Source organism: Choloepus didactylus, chromosome 22, assembly GCF_015220235.1.
Source record: "Choloepus didactylus isolate mChoDid1 chromosome 22, mChoDid1.pri, whole genome shotgun sequence".
NCBI lineage: Eukaryota > Metazoa > Chordata > Mammalia > Pilosa > Megalonychidae > Choloepus > Choloepus didactylus.
In genome coordinates, this window is record NC_051328.1 from 39,842,022 (window position 1) to 39,859,865 (window position 17,844).

The window sequence follows — 17,844 nt, forward strand, 5'->3', positions numbered from 1 at the left end:
GGAGAGGTGGGGGATGACTGTGTGTCAGGCGCCATACTTGGTTCCTTTAGACCTCCCAGCAACGCTGTGGACACTATCGTCATCCCCCTTTAATGGCTGATGGAACCGAGACTCCGTGACCTTAAGGAGTTGCCCAAAGACAGAGCTTGAATTTAAACCTGGGCTGTCCACAGAACAGAACCCATGCTTCTAACCTCTAAGCTATCCCACGGAGGGCCTGCCAGTACTTGGATTTCTGATTTCTGTCTTTTCTTCCCTGTGGCTGAAATTAATAGTAAATTATTTCACATGGCTTTCTGAAATTTACTTCCTCTCGATCATCCAAATTTCAGCCCTGTGGTGGTGCTGGGGGTACAGAGAAAGACATATCTTTGTCTTCCAGATGCTCACAGTATAAAGAGGAGATGGAACCCTTGTAGCAGTTAGCTACTATCACAGTGATGCTGAGTAACAAGCTGCTATAACTCCATGGCTCTCTTGTTGCTACCAGGCTGTTGCAGTTTGCTAAGCTACCAGAATGCAATATTCCAGAAATGGGTTGACTTTTTCAATGGGGTTTTATTAGGTTACAAATTTATATTCCAAGGCCATGAAAATGTCCAAATTAAGGCATCAAGAGGAAGATACCTTCTCTGAGGAAAGACTGCTGGCATCCGGGGTTCCTCTGTCATGTGGGAAGGCACATGGCAACATCTGCTGGTCCTTCTCTCCTGGTTCTGATTTCAATGGCTGTCTCCAAATGTCTCTGGGCATTTCTCTCTAAGCAATTTCAGCTTTTACTGCCTTTTATCCTCTTCACAAAGGACTCCAGTAAAGGATTAAGACCCATCTTGAATAGCTGGGTCACATCTCAATTGAAATAGCCTAAACTAAAGGTCCCACCCACAATAGGTCTGTCAAAGAACATGGTTTTTTCTGGGGCACATAATAGATTCAAACCAGCACACATGCCTTCAGGTCAGCCAGGGTGTGTGGGGGGGATGGGGTGGGGGGGCACTGGGGCCACCTAATCTACACTGGGCTTAGCTTAGGGCTTGGCCCCAAGCTGCAGGTTGGATCCAGTTCTGCCCTACACGTCTTCACTCTATGACCAGTGGGCTGCCTGGGGCACGTTCTTCCCCTGACAGTGGCAGAAGCCATTAGCCAAAGCAAGTCGCATGGCCGGGTTCAAAGGCAAGAGGCGGGGAGCACTCTGCCCACCACGTGCCCGTGGCAACTCCAAGGCCGTGAGGCTGTAGAACACCCTTCCAGTGGAATGAAGAATTGGGACCAATAATTCAGTTATACCTCATCCATATTAAGAGATGAGTAAAGTAACTTGCATGATAAATGTAAAACACAGAAAGTGAAGGAAGTGGGGTGGCACTCCCCAGGTGGAGAGGTAGGGGAAACATTCTAGACAAATGGAAAAGCACGTGCAAAGGCCCCTGTGGGTACTGGGAGCAAAAGGAAGTAGGTGAGGCTGAAGCCTGGGATGTGCGTGTCTGTGGGTGGGTGGGATGGGCTGGGTCAGGGAGCTGGGCAGAGTGGAGAGAGAGAAACCTAGAAAGCAGCTGGCAGTGAGGCTGAGGTTCTTAAGCAGGGGAGCATCCTTATTAGATGTGTGTCTCCAGTTAACTGGCTGCAACTGGAGAATGGAGAGGAAGGACAATAAAAATAAGTACAATCTGTAGGGCTTTTAATAGATGCCAGCCACTTTATACGCCTAATCACATTCGAACCTCAAAATGACCTTGTGAAATAGGTGTTATTATTAGAAACATGGAAATAAATGTATCTTTATTTCTTTATTTTGAAATAGTCTCCTCCTCTGCCAAGCTTGAGGAGCTGGCGGCCTGCGTGTGCTCCCCTGCAGGGAGGTTGGCCTGAGTGCGTATCTCATTATCCCCGTTCTGTAAGAAGGAAAACCGAGCCCCGGAGGGACTAAGTAGCTTCCCCAAGGACTCACAGGAAGGAAATGGGGGTCCTGGACCCAAACCCAGGGGCTAGGCTCCCGACTGCACTGTCCATTGTCTCCCTCTAGGTGAGGCCATGAGGCCCACACCGAAGTAGGAGAGCAGCTCCAGGGAGGGGCGGGCCGGGGTGCCCTCCACCAACATCAAAAGGACGGGACATGCAGCCAGTCAGATGGGGGGGGGGGGAGAGGGAGGAATCCAGAGCAGCTGTTTGCTCCGTCCGGTCCATCTCTGGCATTCTAGATCAGGCAAAATGAACCCACCGCAACAGAAAGCAGATCGGTGGGCACCTGGGGTTGGGGACGGAGTTGGGGATCAACTGGTCAGGTCATAAGGGAAGTTTTGGGGTGCTAGAAATGTTCCATAACATGACTGTGGTGGTGGTTATGTAGGGGTAGTAGACATTTATCAAAAACTCACCGAAAATGGGTGCATTTTACTGTACGTAAGTGCAACCTCCTATGAAGTCAATTTAAAGAAGAAGAACTGATCTGATGCCTCGTGCTGGTGCGGTTGGGGCCGTGGCCATGTCGCTCGTGGAAGGGGCTCGTGTTTTCAAGAGTGCACGGATGTGCCTCCTTCTCTTGTTTTGCAGGGCAGGTACCCTTCGCCCGCTCAGCCCAGGCTGCCTCTGCTTCCAGGGCACTGGGAATGCTGAGCAGGAATCCAGCAAGGAAGAAAGAGTCCAAGTTTTGTTTCTTGACCTCAAAAGAGGATTTTTTTTTCCCTTTTAGTTCTTAGACAATAGCCCTGAATGTCCAGTGTTAGTAGAGGACAAAAGGGTTTCCTAAGTTTCTGTAGCTCCCACTTATGAATCTAGAGTCAGGTCTATTGAACTTTGAGCTTATTATCAGCCCGAAGGGAAAGAAAACTCAACGCTTCGTGTAAGGGATGTCCTTGCACCCAAGCAGGGGAGTAATTCCTCCCCCTCGGCTCCAGCAGGGTGAGGGCAGATGGAAAAAGAGACGGAGAGGCCACATGTCTTCCCCACCCTGGAGGTGAGGAGGGAGGGGAGACGGAGGGGAAAGAGAAAAGGGTAGGAGCAGCTGCGGGGCGGGAAGGAGAGTCCCAGGCCCGGTGGTCCTGCTCCAACACGGGGCGCTGTGGGGTGGCCTGGTCGGGAGAGAGCGGGCGGGGAGCGTATCACCCAGGTCAAATAGGGGCCCCCAGAGGCTATGTCCACGGCCCAACTCCCAGCCCCTGTGACCGCGGCCTGACCTGGAAGTAAGGTCTTTGCAGGTGGAATTGAGTTAGGGATCTCGGGTGAGGTCATCGTGGGCTAACTGGGTGGGCCCCGAATCAGTGACTGGTGTCCTGAGACAGAAGAGAAGGCCGTGTGGAGGCGGCGGCAGGGCCGAGGGACGCCCAGGGCCTCCGGAAGCTGGAAGAGGCCAGGAAGGATCCTTCAGGGGAAGCAGGGCCACACCTGGGTTTTTTATTTCTGCCTCTAGAGCTGTGAGAGGATAATTGAGGTTGTTCTGAGCCCCCCAGTCTGTGGTCATTTGTTAGGGCAGCCCCAGGACGCTCATATCCTTCCCGTGGCTCCTGGATCACGTACAAAGGGTCTGGTTATCGGGGAGGCTCCCCTCTCCCTGCAAAATCTTGAAGACCCCAAACCTTCCCACGCTGTCATCCAGGTGCCACCTTGGAAAGTGGGGAGTGGGGAAGACACGACTGTTGGATTCCACAGAGGAGTCCCTGGGGAGCTACCACTTCCCATGAACCAGAGAACCTGGGATGCTATGTGTCATTCAGTTTAAGGACCACTCCCTGCGCCCTTCCAGCTCCAGATGTTGCATTTTGCACCTCTGAGTGGTTGTGGGTGTGGCTTGAGCTGCCCTGACCCACCGGGAAGGGAAATGCAGGAAGGTCAAGGATCTGGCTCCAGAACACTAGGTCTGGCTGGGCTTTCTGTCCAGCTGGGCTGCTCTTGCGTCCAGCCTGTTCGGAGCTTCTGCCAGCATCTCGGGGTTCACCCCAACAGTGTGGGGGCAGCTGCTACAGGCCCTACAGGGCATTCAAGGTGCTGGGACGGGCGCCAGCCTGAGAACCCACTGGAGTCTCCTGCGGGGTCACCCCAGGCCAGGCAGAGTCTGAGACTGGCCACTGTCCGATTTTTGCATCTGGAAAGTGTTAGTTGATCACTAGAAAAATAACCAGGGCGAAGCCAGGGTGTTCCGGTAAAGAAGCTCTGAGGAGCACCTTTCGGAGCCAGATGACTCAGGGTGTTCAGGTGTGGGGTCTGGGGAGCCTGCCCTCCACGTCGTTCTGCCTGGAACCGAGCAGCCTGTGCTGTGTGCTGAGTCACCCGGTTTCCCTTGCGGGCGGGGGTGCCTGGGGTGCCCAGGGCCTCGCCTGTGGCCTTCCTGATGTTATTTTGCAGACACAATAAATCACGGGTCACGTATGAGTTTCCTGTTACTACTGTAACAAATTATCACAAACTCAGTAGCTGGAAACAACCCAAAGGTTTTCTCTCACAGTTCTGGGGGCCGGAAGTCCAAGGTCAGCTTTACTGGGCCAGAGCCAAGATGTTAGCAGAGCTGGTTCCTTCTGGAGGTGGTGGCAGAGAAGCTGCTTCCTGGCCTCTCCCAGCTTCTAGAGGCTGCCTGCATTCCTTGGCTCGTGGCCCCTTCCTCCACCCTCAAAATGCACCACTCCAACCTCTGCTTTTGTCATTACATCTCCCCCTCTGAGCCTGACCCTCTGCCTCCCACTTATAAGGGCATTTGATGACCTCGGGCCCACCTGATCATCCAAGATGACCTCCCCATCTCAAGGTCATTAGCATAATCACATATGCAGAGTCCCTTTTCCCATGGAAGGTCACGTTCACAGGTTCCAGGGTTAGGACCTGGACATCTGGGGAGCCACCCTTCAGCTGACCACAGAGCCTCAGACAACGGTGAGGAGACAAACAGCCCAGCCTCCACCCAGGAGAGGTGCTGCAATGTGGGCCTGGGGCAGCAGCTCAGAAAGGGGCACGAGTCTGCAGCTGACGGGCGGGGTCTTGACTCTGAGCCCCACTGCTTCTTAGCTGTGACTCAGGCTGGTGGGCAAGTTCCGCTGGGTCTTGGTTCCTTCTCCAGGCAAAGGGGAAGGAGATGGCACTTAGCTGCTGCAGGAGGCGTAAGGGTGGAATGAAAGCCTTTATGAGCTTGGCACATCTCAAGTCCTCAGTAAACACCAGCAGTTGTGATAATTAATGTATTCCACAGCACCTAATGAGATGTGCAAGTGCCGGGGGTGGGCCTGGGCTGGGGGCCTGGGAAGGACAGTCTGGGGTGGGGGTGGGGGGATTTCCCGATCGGTTGCCCTGGGGATTTCACCATGACTTTCCTGTCCAGCCCTGATGGCAGAATTGCTCTCTTTATGAGAAGAAATAGAAGGCATCCGGACATCCCCCCTATGTGGGACCCGACTCCCAGGGGTATAAATCTCCCTGGCAACGCAGAGTATGACTCCCGGGGATGAATGTGGACCTGGCATCGTGGGACTGAGAGTATCTTCTTGACCAAAAGGGGGATGCAAAATGAGACGAAATAGTTTCAGTGGCTGAGAGATTCCAAATGGAGTCGAGAGGTCACTCTGGTGGACATTCTTATGCACTATATAGATAAGACCTCTTAGGCTTTAATGTATTGGAATAGCTAGAAGTAAATACCTGAAACTGCCAAACTCCAACCCAGCAGTCTGGACTCCTGAAGGCAAGTATATAATAATGTAGATTACAAGGGGTGACAGTGTGATTGTGAAGACCTTGTGGATCACACCCCCTTTATCTAGTGTATGGATGAGTGGAGGAATGGGGATAAAAACTAAAGGACAAATGGGGTGGGAGGGGGATGATTTGGGTGTTCTTTTTTCACTTTTATTTTTTATTCTTGTTCTGGTTCTTTCTGATGTAAGGAAAATGTTCAGAGATAGATTGTGGTGATGAACGCATAACTATGTTATCACACTGTGGACAGTGGATTGTATACCATGGATGATTGTATGGTGTGTGAATGTATTTCAATAAAACTGAATTTAATAAAAAGAGAAGGCATCCGGACAGACCCCCGAGAGCTCAACAACCAAGTAGCAGGAGAAAGTCTCTATTTGGGATTCCTGGGGGGTTATGCATTAAAGTATTAGTTGAGAAAACACAGGTTAAAAGAATTCGGACACTTCGAGAGATGAAGTGATTCCTTCTCCTGAGGGTGACAAAGCAGGGGTCAAATGAAGACAAGTGCAAACTTCCAACCCAAAGGTTCAGAGAAGCAAGGAAGCAGGAGCTCAGCCTCGGAGCAGACAAGCTCTGGCCAGGGCTGTGCAGGAAGTGCAAAATATCCCACAGCGTTTTTCAGTAGATGGCTGAATAGGTTGGAGGGGGAATGTGTGGTTTTCAGGACATTCTCTCCTTGAAGGTTTCTCGTTACATGATATGATCTGTCAGTTGGGTTCTGCTGCGTAACAAACCACCCCAAAATGTGGTGGCTTAAAACGGTAACCATGCAGTACCCTCAGGTTCTGCTGGGTGGCAGTCTGGGTGGTCCTTCTGCAGGCCTCGCCTGGGCGCACTCATGCAGCTGCGGTCGGCTGACAGCGCGGTTCGGGCTGGAGTCTCCCAGGCGGCTCACTCATGGGTCTGGCAGTTGGTGCTGACTGGTGGCTCCGGTGCCCTGGTTCTCCTCCTTGGGCCTCTCATCCTTGAGTTGGCCAGACTGGGCTTCTTTACAGAATAGTCTTGGGTCAAGGGTAGAAGCCACAAGCCCCCTGAGTCCCAAGCTTGGAACAAGTGCATTGTCAGTTCCGCCATTTTCTGTAGGTCCGTCAGTCCCACAGTCAACCCAGATGCAAGGCGGTGGAGGAAAGACTCCAGCTTGTGACGAAAGGAGTGGCAAAGTCACATTGCAAGGGGGCATAGACAGGGAGGTGGGACTCATTCGGGACCACCATTCTGGTGATTTACCACCTGGTCAGTACTCTTTGGAAAAGATATTTTCTGCTTTGGCTTGGGTTGAAAGCAAGACCAAATTTGTGACAACCGTCTGGAATAAGCGCATGCAGATGACATCATTCTTACAAGTGTCCCCAGGTCAAAGCCACCTGTTAGGACTTGCACATCTGTAGGTCTCATGAATCCACTGACTCGCCTGGCCAGAGCCTGCCAAGGGCTCTGGAAGGTCTGTCTTCCATCAGGGGCCAGTATCGCCTGTTCAACAGGAATACCGTAACAACCCCATCCTGTGGAAATAAAAAGCCCAATTTATCTGGGTTTACTCAAGAAGGAAAACAGAGTCCAACATGTTCTGTTTATTAGGTTACAAGGGATTAATGGCTTTGGCTGTTGCCATTGTCATGTAGCAACTTGGGACTCAGAGGTGATTCTGTTCCACTCGGCAGACACTGAGTGCAGGCCTACTGTGTGCCTGGCACTGTGCCGCAGAAGCAAGGCTGTCGACTGCCCTTTCCTGTTTGTTTCCTCTATTGCTGCGTAAAAAGCCATTCCAAAACGCAGTGGCTTAGAACAACACATTTATTTTGCTCCCGTATCTGCAGTTTGGGCAGGGCTTGCAGGGAAGTCTTGTCAGTGCCCCACATGGCATTGGTTTGGCCAAGGATCCTCTTCCAAGATGGAGACTCTCGTCACTGACAGGTCGGTCAGGCTGTTGACTTCTCTCCCCATGGGCCTCTCCTCCGGTGGTGGGGTCTCACCAGCAAGCATCCCAAGAGGAGAAAGTGGAAAGCTGCCAGTTTCTTCCGGGATATTCTCAATCATGCAGTCATAGAGTTCAGAGTCAAGGGGAAGGGGACATAGACCCACATCCCTGTGGAAGGAAAGCGAAAGATCTCTGGGGCCATTTTTCAAAACCAACAGGGTGAGCTAGCTGAGCCATCTCAGTGTTCTGGAGCAAGGCGTGGGAGGAAGCTGAGGAGGGGTCTGGTCTGGGACCCTGTGATTCTGAGCCCTCAGGCCCCTCTTGGCACCTGTCTTCATCACGCCTTCCTTTCGTCACTCGGCCACCTTGGCATCTGCCTCTGGTTCAGGCCTTTCTCTCAGGTTCCACAAGCAGCAGGTGAATCACTGCCCCCCTCCCCGTGGTGCATGCACCTCTCTGCTGCCCCACCTGCCCCCCAGGCTCCGAACTTGTTCTCCGGAAGTGGGGGGGCCTAGGGGAGGGTTTGGTGTGGGGCCGGCAGCTCCTCCACCCCCTCACCCAGGGTCCAGCCCTCAGGTGTCTGCAAGGTGGATGGCTCGGGTCTTCTCTTCTCCAGGGGACACATCCCAGGGCTTCGCTCCGGCTCCACCCAGCATGGCCTCCAGTGTCACCCGGGCAGCGAGCACCGGGCCTCCATGAAGGGGCCATACCCAGGCCATGTTATTTTCTCTCACAGTGATAGTGATGCTGTTGTTGGGTGAGTCTCAGTGATCCCAACCCTTATTTAAATCTTAATAACAATAATGACTTACTAAGCGCCTGAGCACTTTACATATTTTTATGCTTTTCTTTCCAAACTTGGACCACAAATAATCCTTGTTTTACTTTTTTGGGGGCTGGAGGTGACCGGGGAGAGGTCCAGGAGAGACAGCGCTTGGCAGAGGCTGTGTTTATGGAGGCGGGAGTGTTGACAGCTCGGGACAAAGGCGGAAGGGCTACTACTGCTCACGACTAGGAATCCCCCAGAGTGAACGCATTTGATACAATGTTATAAAGTGGATATTATACCCATTTCACAGCTAGGGAAACTGAGGCACAGAGAAGTCAGGTCACTATGTCGAGGTCTCAAGCCAGGCAGAGGCAGAACCAAAGTTCAAATCCAGGCCCTGCGAGGGTCCCCCTCCCCGACAGGAAGGCGGGTCCTGCTGGTTCCTTTGGTGGGGGCTGGCGGGGGGGAGCGTCCACGTGCCCTGTCTCTCTCCCAACCCCCCAGGCTGGCACGGAGGGGTCTGGACTCACACAGAGGACCCAGCATACCCGCCAGGGGCACGGGGCCATCCCCCGAGGAACCAGCAGCCTTCCCAGGCTTGGCTTCTGACCCCAGAAAGCTTTGGGCTCTTTCAGGAACACCATCCCTGAGACGTGAAACCCAGAGCTCCCCCTCCTTGGAAAAGCCTCCTGACTGTCCAGGGGTAAAAAGCAGCCAGTTGGGCTCTTTTCCAGAGGAATTTCCACTCCTGGTGATAGGCACCCTCTGATTCCTATGATTGGATCTCAGAAAAACAAGAAGGGGCAGGAACCCTGGTTGATGACAGGCACCCAGGTGTGTTTCAGATATGGGGTTTGGCTGTCTGGGGTGAATGGTCACAAAGCTGCGTGAGCAAGGAGCCTTTAAAAAAATTATGAAACGCAGTTCCGCCCCACCACCCCCCCTTTTCTTGAGATGTAATCATACTTCCGTTTTGTCATTCTCCTCCAAGGATAAATAAGTGCCAGATGGAGGACTGAAAGGAGACAAAACCGAGAAAATATTAGAAAATATTTCCTTTGTTCTAATATTAGATCTATTTTCACTTTTAAACTAAAGGTGTTTCAGGATTAACTACTGTGAATGACAAGGACCTCCGCCCCTCGTCCCCTCCCAAATAGGGATAGAAGTTAAGTAAAAGAAGCCTGAAGCAGGCAGATGGGGTGGGGTGGCAGAGAGGCTGTGGTATCAGGGACCCAGGCTCCTTCTGTCTTGTTACTCCTCCATTTACGTCATCTGATCCCAATGCACCTCGTTGTCCAACATGGCTGCAGTGCTCCAGCCATCATACCCATATTCCAGGCACGTAGAAGGAAAGAAGAACAATGAAGGGCCCACCTCCCTGTCTCTTGAAGGAGACTTCCTGGCAGTCACTTCTCTTTGGCTAAAACTTAGATCCACAGACAGGAGAAACTGCAAGGCAGGCTGGGAATACAGTCCTTTAGCTGAGTGACAATGTGCTCAGAAATCGGGTTCTTACTCCTAAGGGAGAAAAAAGAAAAGCTATTAGGAGTCACCTTGAGCAGCCTGTGACACTGCTGGAGAATTTGGTGGTAAAGGAACTAGCCCCGAGATGGGAATTGGGAAGCTGGCATTGTGGTCCCAAGGCGGTCACAAACTGTGTCACTTGGGGTATTGATGATTTGGCATTTTCATCACTTCTTATAAACTTTTCCTTGGCTTCAGAGGAAGGATTGGTGAGCGTTCCAGGATAATTGTTTGTTTTTCAAAACCACAGAAGCATTTTCATCCCAAGTCCTGTAGCAAAAGCTAGAAACACACCTCCCTCCTCTAATATCCCGGTATTTCTTAACCCGAGAATTCAACAATGTAACCCCTGTCTGACCAGTCTTTGCTTCAGCAGGTAATCCTCATTAGCTGAGAACTCATGGTTGGAGCTCAGGTTCCAAATAGATTCAGAGAGAGAGAGAGGGAGGGAAGGAGGGAGAGAGACGGGGTGGGGGGGAGACAGACAGAGAGAGAGAGAGAGAGAGAGAGAGAGAGAGAGAGAGAGGGAGAGAGAGAGCTGCATTTGACCTATTAACAATTAATTAACACAACACACGGTCGTGGAAAGCGCAGGTTTGGCAGGCAGCTGGACCTGGGTTTACCCCTCTCCCCTGTGCCTCTTGCTGTGTGATCCTGGGCAGCTTGTTTCACGCATCTGAACCTCGGTTTCCTTCTGGTTACGTGGATCCTATGGATCCCGCCCCACGTTCGTGTAACCCACTCAGCAAGCCCTCGGTGTCCTTGTCTCCTCCACATGGTGGGTGGCCCGCCGAGACCACAGGGTGCCCCAACCTCTTCGAGACAGCCCCCCTCTCCCCAGGCACGTGTTTCTGCTGCTCCCCAAGCTGCACAACAAATTTCCCCTTCACTCGGGGTGAAGGAGGTGGTGAGGAGCCCTCCTGGACCGCTTGGGGCTCAGGGAACTGTTGGTGTGGGGGATGTGGCTGACCACCACCCTCTTTGGTGCCAGGGTCTCCCCCAAAAACATCCCTCTGTTTCCTCCCCTCCCGGGTCACCCTCCCACGGACACCCCATGAGCTGCCTGAAGTGGACATGTCGTGAGTCGCTGCTTTGCTCACACCTTTTTGGGATTCCCCATTCTTTCTCCCCCCGAGCTGGAAGCCTAAGTCCTCAGCAGGTCTCCCAGGGCGGCTCTGCCTCGCCTTCTCTGCTGTGATCCCCTTGCCCCACGTTTCCTCTCACACGCCGTGTTTCATGCATCTGGGCCGTGCAGCAGCTGCCCGCTGCCCGCCGAGCCCCCAACCCCGTGTCTGGTTCATCCTTCCAGAGCCTTCTGTCTTGGCCATCTCTCTGCTCAGCCCCCCTTCTGCAGGGCCACCGCTCTTCCCCGACTCTGGTCATGTGATCCTGACTTGCTACCCTGGCCACGTGACCCAGGCCAGCCAATCGGAATGTCCCACCTCTGGCCAGGGGCTTGATCCAGTGGTAGCTGTCCCCTATTTAGGTTTGAGTCTCCTGAGACAGTGATGTGAGCGTGAGTGGTTTATTTGGGAGAGAATCCCAGGAAACACCAGTAAGAGAGTGAGGAAGTGAGACACGGAGAGGAGCCAACCAAGGGTGGGTTACGAAGCAGCACCACAGGCTCCTGGGGCTCCATCCCCCTGGGGAACTTGGGGCGAGAGGCCACAGTGGAGCATTTAGATGTTGGTTCCTATAAATTATTGGCTGATGGCTGCACCTGAGGGGGGTGATTCCATATTGATCCTGGCATGCCATGGGCTCTTGTGCCTAGCAAAGGAATGCATGTGCTGGCAGCTGGGAACAGGATGGAGCAAGGCATCATCGGCCGGAGACAGTGTGTGACCCAGCCAGGCCAATCCCTGTCTTTCCATGGGACTCTTTCTCAATGGCAGCAAGGCGGGGGCGCCCAGCCAGATGGGTCACAGGGCTGGAAGGGGCTGGCCTGAGAGTGGCCAGGAGCCATGTTCTCTGCTTCTTGGCATATCAGGAGGGAATGTGGCCACACAGAGAGCCAGGCAGGACCAGGCAGAGCCAGGAGAGGAAACGGGAGGGAGATGATGGCCGTCTTGTTTGAGGTCCTGGACCCAGTTGTGCCTGAAACCCGCCCCAATAACATTTGAATCTGAATAAAATGGTGTGTCATGAGCTCCAGGGATTCCTGGGTGGTCCTGGGTTGGAAGGGACCTAGATCCTCACCCGAGTTCAACCGGGCTGGCGACGGATATTCTTGGAAATCCCAGCCAAGGATCCTGTTTGCCACCAAGGAAGAGAGTTAAGTCATGGAGAGTTGAGACCAAGGGAAAAATCTTTCAGTTCATAAAGAACCCAACCTGGCAAAAGTAACTTGTAGGTCTGGTAGGGAGGTCCGGGGAGGTGGCCCAGCTCTCATCCCCTTATCACTCCTGAAACCCAGCTGGGCTGTAAAGTTCACTCACATTTCCGCAGAATGGCAGAGTGGGCCCTGACGGTCATGAATCTTCAATTATTCTATGCAAAGATAAAGGTCTTTCTTTCCTGTCTCTGTCTGATTGCCATAGGGCTGACAGCTTTTGTCCTGCCACCAATTTCTTATTCACCAGTTATTTTTATTGGCAACGCCTGGACCGCACATCGGTAGCCAAGGCCAGGGAGTTCCAGTTTCTCATTTGTTCCTGCCACACCCATGCATCTCCAGAATGTCATAGAGCCTCAATTCGCCATCAAAGACCATGGAACATTGAGTCAAGGAGACATTTTCTTATGCATGTGACTGCAAAGGAGAAATTAAAGGGACAGAAAAGATGGTGACACCTCTGTAGAGGCAGGTGTCAATTGTGTGGCTCACCAAGAGCCTTGGTGGGACTGACTCGTCTGCCACGTTGGGAGAGGATGGGCACAAGGGTGGGTTCCACATCTTATATTGATTCTCAACTCTTTGGGACAGTGAGAGGCCCTGTTGGTGGGAAGTTCTGGGGCAAGATCTTAATCGATGAAGTTGCAAGTAACAGAAACCCACTCAAGTTGGTGTTGGCAGGGAAAGGGGCTTCTTGGTAGTGTTCTGTGTTGCTGTAGCGCTCAAGGACAGCCAAGAGCTCCAAGAACTAGAAATAGTCCTGGAAAGGTGCCTGGCCCTCCGGCTGTGCTTTTGAAGTCTACTTCTGCCCTCCCTGTAGAGGGGTCCCTTCCTTCTCTTTCTGCAGCCAGGGCTCACCCAGTCCCCATGGATGGGACCATCCCACCAGCACGGGGGCTTCATGTCTTCTTTGCTCCAGGGATTGGCTCAGGCTGTGCCTGGCCATCGCCCCCTTCTAATGTCCTGATCCAATCAAGTGAGACCAAGGGGGCCTTGTCAGGCCATCACAGCATGGCGGCAAGGAGCCGGGAGCTGGGCAAACACGCAGAAAAGGTGAGGTTGATGGAGATGAGCCACAGAAGAGGGTCTGTGGGCCCAGCCAGAAACAGGTCCCAGGGATTTAGTGGGATAAAGAGTAGGGTAAATGAACACTATCTATAGGACCATAGCAGCCGTCAGTGTTTTCCACTCCTGTCCCCTCAGACCCCAACCATTTCCGTGCATGCCAACCTGCCCTCCAACAGCCACTCCTGTGTCTTTGTGGGAGCGCTGCCCTCAGGCTGTCAGAACCCACTTAGCCCAGGAGCCTGGCGGCCCCAACATGCTAAACAAAGGCTGACAGGGCTGACAGAGGGCTAAATGCCATAGACTCTGGGCTCTTGTCTGGGATGATTCTGAGGTGTGTGTCTCCAGCATTTCCCACAGGGATTCTCCAGCTGCCCACGTAGTAACTGGCTTAATATCGTCCACGTGGTCGGCTCTCTTCCCTTCCCTTCCCTTCCCTTTCCCCTTTCCCTTCCCCTTCTCCTTCCCATGTTCCTTGTACCTCTCAAACTGCCTGCCCTCGAGCCCTTGGCTTGGGGTGTGCTTCTGCGGAACCAAAACCAAGAGCAGGACCTGATAGTGTGGGGATAGGGCCCCAGGAGTGACTGCTGTTCTCTTAAGGTATCTGTGAATTCATTCATTTGTGCCTTGAATATCTGTTGAGCCTCTAGACCTGCCAGGCAGTGTGCTGACAGACAGGGGACAGAAACAGCCAAGAACCCAAGAAAGTCGAAGTTGCCATGTAAAGAGAGAAGGGCTCTTTACAAGGGGAGTTTGGGAAGCTGAAGGCTGAGCGGTGTCCGTTTAACTGTATCAAACTGTGACTCACATCGGAACGTGGACAGCAAATCCCAGAGTCGGACGGGCACCCCCGTAAAAGTGGAGAGAGCTGTTTACAGCACGTTAAAGGAGCTGCTTCACCAACAGCGCTGAGCAAACAGACCCAACGTAAATTACCCCACGAGCAGTGATAGAGACAGAAAATATAAACAGATTTTTAAAAACAAATTAATGATAGGGTCATGAAACTGGAGTTCATTTTTCAATTCTATTTGATGAAACTTATTGAGGACTTTCTTTGGATGAGGGATTATGGAAAAAAAGAGATGAGCCAGGAAGACGTGAGACCTGGGTTTCGATGCAAGGACCCGGTAAACAGTTAACACAGTCCTCTGTGCTAAGTGGAGTAACAGGCACCCGGAGGGTTCCGGGGAGCTGGGAGAAGGGTCGGGTGTACAGAAGGTCCCAATGAGGTGAGGCTGGGGGCAGTACATTAGCTGGGCTCTGTCATTGCAAATGACAGGAACTAGGCTAGCACCGAGTGAAGTGAAGAAAAAGGCAACTCAACCATTATATCCCCTTTGAGAAATGTTAGCTCTACTGAAATATTAAGGAGAGATGAAATGGCTTGGAACCTTCTAATGGGTTCATACTGCAACTCCATAGTCCTTAATCCCCTGTGGCCACATGGTTTAGCGGCCAAGGTCATGGGCAGTTGCCCTGAACTCTCCGAGTTGGTGTCCCAGCTACACCGCTGAACAGTTGAGTGGCCCTGTGCTAGGATCTTCTCCTACTCGAGCCTCAGTTTCCTTGTCTATGAAACAGGGCCAATGACAGCCCGTCCCCCTCGTTGGGCTGGGAGATTCACTGGAGATGATGTCTGGAAGCCTGGGGCACAGTGCCTGGCACGCGTGAGCACCCACCTATGTCAGTGGTTAGTCACCAGGCCCGAAAGGCTTGGCAGGGAAATGAGCAGGGGGTGGATGCAGAGAAGACCACAGAGGGAGAGGAAAGGTGCAATCGAGGGAGAGGAGGGAGAAAAGTGGGGGTGGGGGGGTCTGGGAGCTCGCCCCCACCGATGGCAGGCAGGGCAGCTGCCTGTAAAACAGCGCCCTCAGGCTGCCGCTCTGCCAGCGGTGTCCCCAAGGTGCCTGGGCTGGGCTGGGTGTCCCCAGAGCCTCCCTGGACCAGCAAGTTGTCTGCAGAGTTGCTACAAAAAGCGTCTGTGGGAAAGTGGAGGTTGGGGTTAGTGGAGCTGTGGATATTTCCATTATTAACATGCCCTCTTGCCCCCCAACACACATACACACACACACACACTCCAGCCATCCAAATACTGCCCATGAAAGCCTGATCTTCTTGGCTTCCCTTCCCCTGGGATGGGGGGAGAGGGTGGGGAGTCAGCTTATGCCACTCCCTGCCCTATACCCTCAAGGCAGTGGCAGCTGAGTGGGCAAGACTGAGGGTTCCATCCAGCTCTTCTGCTCGGTAGCTGGATGGCCTTGGGAAGGCTACATACACTCTCTGTGCCCAGTTTCCTCATCAGAAAAAGAGCTGAAAATAACAGACCCTGCCTCAGAGGGCTGCGTGGGGGCCAGCGAGATGACACATGGGAGGCCTGGTGCCTGAGAGGTGTCTGTTAATACAAACCTCTTCTCCCCTGGGGTTTGCCCGTCATCAGGCGAGGACCTGACGGTTGTTCTGAAACCATCTGTTTTGTCCACCACTGGATCCCCTTGTGTTTAGGAGGTGCTTGGTAAATGCTGGGCCAGTGAATGTTGAGCTGAAAATGATCCTTCAAGAACCGAGAGAAGAAAGAAAAGAAAAAGAAATGGAAAAAAGATAACGCAGGACGTGGACATTATTCTTCATCTGCATTTGAGCTGCGCCAAATTCTCGGGCCTGGGCTTCTAGCTTGAGTCGATACTGCACGTGCCCTGCCAGTTCCCAAAGGGCTCTTCTTCTGTGGTCCTTGCCCCACCTGCTCCCACCTGCACCCATCAGGATTCTCCAAAGACACAGAACCAATAGCAAGATAGATATATAATGTTAATTACATACAATTATATATTAATATTATATGTTAAGAGATTTATGTTAAAGAATCAGTTCTCATAGTTGTGGGGTCTGGCAAGTCTGAAATCCATAGAGCAGACGGGCAGGCTGAAACTGGAGGCAGGAGTTGCTGATGTAGGCTCGAGGCAGAATTTCTGCTTTTCTGGAAATCCTGTTTTTGCTCTTTAGGCCTTTGGCATTATCGAGGGTCATCTACTTAAAGCCAACTGACTGCAGATGTTAATCCCATCTACAAAATACCTCCACAGCAACACTTTGTGTTTGGTTAAGTAACTGGGTGCTAGAGCCTAGCCAAGTCGACGCATAAACTTAGCATCAGCCTGTCCTTCTCTCCCACTGCCCGACTGGGGACCCCAGACTCTGAGATCCTGCAGGGGTCTTGTTGGTGCCCGCTGCCTCTACACAGCACAGAGTGGGCTCCAAGGGTATTTGTGGAAGGGCTGACAATGGACTAAGTTGATTCTGGTGTCTTTGTGAGGACCCCCTGCTCTTGGGTGCCAGCAAACAGTGGGACCACATGGTGTGACTGACCGCGGAGCTTGGGGAGCCCCTTCTCTACACCAGCCTTGGTTTCTTCACCCGTAAGCAAGGGACTTGGATTTGGATGTTTCAAAGGTGATTTCTCCTGGCTCTAAATGGATTTTTCTATCTACCTGCATCCTGGGGTTACGGATGCTAAATGCTCAGGGGGAAACACAGTGAGAGCAGGTGTGAGCCCGGCGCTGCCCCTCACTCGCCCTCCAGGTGTGGTCCCTGAAAGGGGATAACTCCCACGCATCGGAGTCCTGTGACTATTTAATGGGGCAGTGACTGGAAAGCGCTTGGCCTGGACCACATACTGCTACCAGCCTCCTCACAGCATCCCCAGGCTCCATGTGTGAGACGGGGAGGATGAGCGTGCCTGGGTGTTAGGTCAGGATGGCCTGAATGCGGCGGGAGAGAGGCGTCTTCTCCCGCGCCGAGGGTGGGACACGTTCCTGACCTCATGACACAATGTTGTAGGTCGCCCTTATTCGCATTTCCCAGTCGAGACACACAAAGATCGGATTAGGACGTCTGCGGACCCCTGATGGACGGTCCTCGGCCCGGCGCGGGCTCATAGTAGGCGCTCAATGAAAACGGCCCTTTTGCGGTCACGGCGAGGAGACTCCCAGCCGCCTGCGCCCCGCCGCTCCTCGCCCCCCGCGGCCGCCCGCTCCCCTTCCGCTCCGGGCGGGGCGGGGCGGGGCCGGGGCGGGGCCAAGGCTGCGCGGGCCTATCAGCACCGCCGGCCGGCCGGGGGCGTGGCCTCCGCGCTCCGGGCAGCCTATAAGAGGCTGCGCGCGGGGCCCGCGACCCACTCGCGTCCCGCTGCGAGCCGAGGGTCCCGCGTGCGGTGGTCCGCCCGTGTGCCCGTGTGCCCGTGTGTCCGTGTGCCCCTGTGCCCGCGCCGCTGCCGCCGCCGCTCGACGTGGGAGACGCCGGCGAGGCGGTGAGTGGTGAGACTTGGGTTTCTCCTCTGCACGGTCTCCAGCTCCGCTTTGCAAGCTGCGATCCGCTCTGGGATGCCCTGAGCTCGAAGGGCGTCCGGGGGAGCAGCGGTACCCACAGCAGGGACCGTCTCCTCGGGCTTGCCGTGTGCGGTGCTGAGTGCGTTACCCGCATCTCAGAGCCGGGCCTTGGCCGGCGCACCATTGTCCCCTTGTACAGATGAGGACACTGAGGTCCAAAGAG

The 17,844-nt window shown here is 53.4% G+C and overlaps 1 protein-coding gene across 1 annotated transcript in view; it reads left to right on the forward strand.

The window, feature by feature from the left end:
* The first annotated feature begins 17,470 nt into the window (after window positions 1–17,470).
* The window catches only part of CRISPLD2 (cysteine rich secretory protein LCCL domain containing 2), a 76,011-nt gene continuing 75,637 nt past the window's right edge, over window positions 17,471–17,844 (forward strand). Inside the window, exon 1 of the mRNA XM_037816503.1 lies at window positions 17,471–17,602. The gene's annotated coding sequence lies outside the window, so the exon portion shown is untranslated. The remainder of the gene's footprint in view (window positions 17,603–17,844) is intronic.